At 30.3% G+C, this 6,359-nt stretch overlaps 1 long non-coding RNA gene across 1 annotated transcript in view; it reads right to left on the bottom strand.

The window, feature by feature from the left end:
* LOC140432293 (uncharacterized) overlaps nucleotides 1–6,359 on the bottom strand; it is a 33,107-nt gene that overhangs the window by 25,772 nt on the left and 976 nt on the right. The window lies entirely within an intron of this gene.

Here is a 6,359-nt window from a genome sequence, read left to right as displayed (position 1 = left end):
CAGTGTAAATTAAATAAAATTTTTAATAGGTACAGTTTCTATATAGACAAGGCGAAAAGCTCTTTCGGAAAAATATTCCCATGAGATTTTTTTGCATATTCAATTTCATTAGACTCCCCAAAATGAGGTTCAAGAGGTCGCCCAGGCGTCAAAATTTTTGAATTATTTGGACCATTCTGAACAAAATAGGTCTATTGTAATTTTTTTGTAAACTTGATCGTTTTCGAGTTGTAAACAATTTAAAATTGAACAAAAAAACCAAATTACGATTTTCAAGGCTCAAAAACAACTAAAAAATATTATTTTTGAATTCACCAAGGACCTAAATTAAAGCTTAAACCTTGTTTTATTATTTTCCTATAAGTATTTTTGGCTTGTTTAATTTTAAAACATTGTTTTTTAATCGTTAATAAACCGTTTATGACAGGACTAGCGCTCGGGCTGTCACGTGTATGTTCATATTATATCAGTTGACTTCCTATATTAGTGATCAATTGAACTTTTGGTCAATGTTCAATTTAGCATCGACTTTTGAAATGTGCAGATCACCATGATTGTGACTGCTCATCCAAGTTGTCATATGTCAGATGTTACTTTAACATTTTCGTTAAGACCAAGAGCCATTCTCTCTCTTGCTGTCACCCACAATGTAGTTTCTAAAAATATTTTTAAAAACATTTTAAACTGTTTGTCCTTTTTCTAGTGTTATTTTATTCCTCGGAACAAGTCCATCGGCATATTCTGATGAAAACAGTAATAAAACGCAGTTATCGTGGTATGTATTGCGGTACTCCGCCGTATTGTCGAGCAAAAGTGTAACAAGTGTAGTTATTACAGTTTAATTTAGAAGTGTTGTAAACTTTAGTTTCGTGTTTTCCCGGTAAAAGTGTAACATTTCGAGTTGCTACCCTTATTATCGGAATATTTGCCAATATTTCCGCTTTACATCCGCCGAAAAGTGTAATATTTGTAGTTATTGCTGTTTAGTTTGGAAGAGTTTAGACTTTTGTTTTGTATTTTCCGAGTAAAAGCCTAATATTTTTGAGTTGTTACTCTAATCATTGGAATATCTTTTAGTTTTATCACTTAAATTGCCAAAAAGTGTAGTATTTTTAGATAATACTATTTTCTTCAGTAAGTTCTGAAAAATCTATTTATGTGTGTACATATTAGAATAATGTAGTAATAGTCTCGTACCGCGAATAAGGCTATTATTTATATCTGTGGATGTAATTTTTGAGGCTTTAAGATCAACGTATGATTTGTTTTTAGTTAATAACAGAATAGTGAAAGATTTGGGATTTAAATGGAAGAAAACGAAAGATAATCGACGTTTATTAATTAAACGAGATGATATTCGTGCTCTATGCATTAAATATTCGGACAAAATTAAATATTACAGAAGCGAAGGTAAGTCAATGGTATATGTTAATGAAACCTATGTACATGCAGAAAACACTACGCCAAATAGCTGGACAGATGACAGTGGCAAAGGATGGTTCAAAAACATTTCAAAATGAAGTAGGTTGGTTATCGTACATGGTGGTGGGAAGATGGGTTTCATACAGAATGCCCTTTTGATTTTTAAGTCAGGAGCCAAGACAGGAGATTATCATGATGATATGAATTCAGAAAATTATGAAAAATGGATGAAAGAACAGTTAATCCCCAATTGGCCTGTTGGATCTGTTGTTGTTACTGATAATGCGCCATATCATAATGGACAAATTATTAAAGCACTCACCAGTAATTCTAAAATAATGGATATGATATCTTAGTTGACAGAAAAAAAATTTACCATTTGTAACGTCAATGTTAAAACCGCAATTGTGTGAAATCATCAAACGACACAAACAAGATCATATTCAATATAAATTTGACAAAGTGCTGCAAGAATGTTTCTTTAAAACTTCCTCCACATCATTCAAACTTGAACCTTATAGAAATGGTTTGGGCGCAAATAAAAATGAGTTGCAAAACAAAACGTTTATTTTAAGTTAGAATGTAAAAGTGTTGGTGGAACATAAATTTGCTAGAGTAACTGCAGATAACTGGAAGAAAGTGTGTGAAGAAACATGTTGTCAAGGTTGAAGATAAATATTTGGAAAGAACGCATAGATGTAATTACTGAAGAATTAAGGATTAATTTAAATTATTCTAGTGATGAAAGTGAATAATATAATTTAAAACAATCTCTGTAATTAATATTTATTAATATTGTAATCGGTAATACGTATCTATGGTTTCACATACAGACAATATACATATGTATGTGATATATTATAATATGTATTAAAATGTAGTGCAATATTGCCAAAAATATAATCTAATAGCTTTGTTTATTAAATTGTATGTACATATCTTTAACAATTTGATTTAAATCATAAGTATTTTTTGGAACGCCACTGCTTTGTTTGGCGAGGCTTTACTGTTCCTAGAAATTTCCGCCACTATATTTGAAACATACTCTATAGTTCGTTGAGATCATATCGTTAAGGAGCTTTTAAAAATATAAAAATATACAGAGTGTTCCATTAAAAATAAATTATAAAGTTTTATAGTTAATAAATAATTAATAATTAAGTTTTTTATTAATTATTTAAATTTTTTAATAATTTTATTCCATAAGTGATTTATATAAATGTTTGTCACACCTTAATAAAATATGTTGGTCACTTTGTTGTAAGAGTTTTGTAATTTTAGTATTATACTTGTAAAATTATTATAATGACGCTCCATATGACAATAAAGTAGAAATTGAGATAATTTGACACCAGATAATTTTTAGTTTGATGTAATATTGGATAACATATTGGATTTAAAACATTTGTTCTGTTTGTATTTTGAGTATATATTGTGATAATTGACCATATTTTAACATAATAATATATTAGTCCATTGAAATTTTACATCTCTTCTGTCCTAACGTGCATTTCTCAGAGGACGCAATTTTATTTTTTGGTGTGTTGAGGGGGGGGGGGTATAACCTTAATTTCAAATTTTCCTCAAAGGAGGAAAGGGTTTTCGTGCTTTATCTCGTAAACTAGCAACCCTAAAAAAATTTTTATCAGACATTATTTGTAGCACATTAAATTGTCTACAAATTTATTCCTATTACTTTTTATAGTAAAATAGAAGATAAAAAAGTTATTAACAAAAATAACTAAAAATTTTTAAACAATTTTTCTTTTGAGCCTTTTTTTTTAGTTCTAGTCATTTTACAATAAAAAGACACCAGAGAAATATTATAGAGGGTTTTGTAACGAATATTTTCACTACAAATGTGTATAATTTCATTAATTTTTCTAGGTTTTACAGCGCTCCGAAGGTGAAAGAGTTCTTGATTACTCGTAAGAATACCATAAAAACGAAGCCTTAGACTTAGTTTTCTATTCATAGCTATGCATGTATAATTCTATATTTTATATTGGTTAATAGTACCAATGTGTGGATGCAAATTGCAAATGCACCCCACTGAAAAGCAGATGCACCCTCCTGAAAATAATCCTGGCGGCGCTCATGGCTACCAATATTATTCCAAGATAAATTTCTTGGTAATGAAAAGAACAAAACAAACTTAATAGATCTTCTCAAAACGGAAGCAAAAATCAGAAGTGGGTTTTAGTGTCGACCAGGATAAATCTGATGCAGATATAATCACCATCCGTTCTGCACTTGTTGCATTCCAAGCTTATGATTCTGTGACTGTCGTAGCAGAGGACATTGATATTTTTGTCTTGCTCACGGATTAGGCAGGGAGCAGTCCAATATTGTGTGTCCAAAGTGTCTAATTTTTTTAAACCTTCAATGGGGTGTAAGCAAGTCGCATCAATTATACTATCCTTTTAAACTTAAATTCATCAAGTATTTAAAGAATCATCCTGAGTTAGCTAGCGCAACAACATTATTTCTCAGCAAGAAAGTCGGGCCATCTTTGCCTACTGTCGTTGGCGAACGTTGTTTCGTCTCTTTATATGGTAAATGATTCTCTAACACATTGAGATACAAACGATTCGCAAAGACAGTGACCAAAATTACATTACTATAGATATACATTACATTACTGTAGATCCTGAAACGCAGCCTGGACCATCAAAGAAAATGAAAAAAACAATATCTGGAAAACAACTTTTTAAATATATATTTATGCTCAATATTATCTCGCCTGGAAATTGTCAGTGAAATAGGCCTAATGGGGATACCACATAAAAACGCGCGGCTCCAGAGTCTACCTCATATGTGGTCGGGAAAAAGGTCGATAATAAACTAATAATACCAATGGAATGTTAACAACGTAATAAATTATATGAATACAAAAATCTTAATATATATAAATCTCGTGTCACAATGTTTGTCTTCAATGGACTCCTAAACCAATTAACCGATTATAATAAAATTCGCACACCATGTGCAGTTCGATCCAACTTGAGAGATAGGATAGTTTAAATCTCAAATTATAGTCGCAATTTTAATTTATTGCTAATTATTTGTCTGTTATTATTTGACAGTCACAATTATCTGTTAACTCCAAATGATTCTAACAGATGTCGATACTGAAATAATAATTTCAATAAGAATTGAAATACTAATTTATTCGTTTAAATATAAGAAAAAAAATCTGAAAAACTTGTTATCATAGCACATTGAAATAATAAGTGCTAAATATTTTTTAATAGAGGTGAAATAAAAACAATAAAAAAAAATATTTGTACAACTATTGAAAAAGTGTAGGAAATTGTGTATCATTTTTGCATTGACATTTTAATTAAATTTTATAATTATGTGATAATACTTACATACATATATTCAAATTAAATTATAAAGTTTTGATCAATGAAGCACAAATAAGTAAAAAACAGGATTAATTTCACTCTATTATCTTCATTATAATATGAATTCAATTTACACTTCAGTCTAAGTAACACGTGGCCGGCTATGCTAACACCAAAAATTTAAAAAGTGGAAATAATTGAATTATACAGTATTTCGTTCACTACAAAATAAATTTAATTAATTTTATAGCGTCAACAACACGTGGTAATTATGCTATTAAAATGTATCTTATATGACACGTTCGTAGATTTACCATAGCAGCGCCATCTATTGATTACTTACTCAACCCAGTCGAAAGGTATCGACATCTGTTAGAATCATTTGGAGTTAACAGATAATTGTGACTGTCAAATAATAACAGACAAATAATTAGCAATAAATTAAAATTGCGACTATAATTTGAGATTTAAACTATCCTATCTCTCAAGTTGGATCGAACTGCACATGGTGTGCGAATTTTATTATAATCGGTTAATTGGTTTAGGAGTCTATTGAAGACAAACATTGTGACACGAGATTTATATATATTAAGATTGTGTTCAACGTACTTCCACTTCAAATCTCAATCCAGTGAATTTGTATACCAACATCAACATTTTCGTCTTTGTTCGTAAATAATTTCATTGTACTAAAGGGTTATAGTAGTAGAAAGTCAAATAAGGAGATCACCATATTTTTTTACAAATACCATCTGTGTGAAAAAGCATAGTGGACTCCGTGACTGATGTTCTCTTATTGTTCCTCTTAGATTGTTTACTATAATGTAATATAACAAAAACTTTAGCCACAGCAACGCGTGGCCGGGTCAGCTAGTATATAATAAAAATTAAGCCTAATGGTTCGGTTTTATTGTATTCCTATAAGTCATTGGCTCTCCCAGGGGGTTTTGGGGGTTAACCCCCTTCCTCAGGGCAGTATTCCGACACTGTTACTCACGCATTTTAAGGACTCAAAATGGAGGTAGCATCATAAAAAAAATTTCGGTGCCCAACTAAACCCCCCACAGGAAAATTATAGGTGCGCTACTGCTATAAATATTCAGGAACCCGGTCAACTTCGAAGTTCTGTAAAACCCAGAGAAATTAATAAAATTAGACAAATATGTCGTGAAAATTATTCTTTGAAAAACCCCCTATAATATAAATACAAAATAGCTACAAAATAATGTTTAATAAAATTTTCTGTAGTATTGCTAGTTTACGAGATACAGGGCGAAAACCGTTTCCACCCCTTATTACAAGATGGCGAGTATTCAAGAACCCGGTCAACTTCGCAGCGCTGTAAAATCCAGAGAAATTACTGAAATTAAACAAATTTGTAGTGAAAATTACTCTATGAAAAACCCTCTATAAAATTGCTCTGATGTCATTTTATTGTAAAATGACCAGAAAAAAGTTAAGGCCCACAAGAAAATTTGTTCAAAAATGTTTAGTTATTTTTGTTAAGAACTTTTTTATTTTCAATTTTACAAAAAAAAGTAGTAAAAATAAAGTTTTAGAAACACTCAAAAATGTAAACCTAATGTA

The sequence above is a fragment of the Diabrotica undecimpunctata genome, chromosome 1 (assembly GCF_040954645.1).
Source record: "Diabrotica undecimpunctata isolate CICGRU chromosome 1, icDiaUnde3, whole genome shotgun sequence".
NCBI classification, from domain to species: Eukaryota; Metazoa; Arthropoda; class Insecta; order Coleoptera; family Chrysomelidae; genus Diabrotica; species Diabrotica undecimpunctata.
The sequence above is the reverse complement of the archived record's forward strand: the minus strand, read 5'-3'. Positions and strand labels throughout refer to the sequence as shown.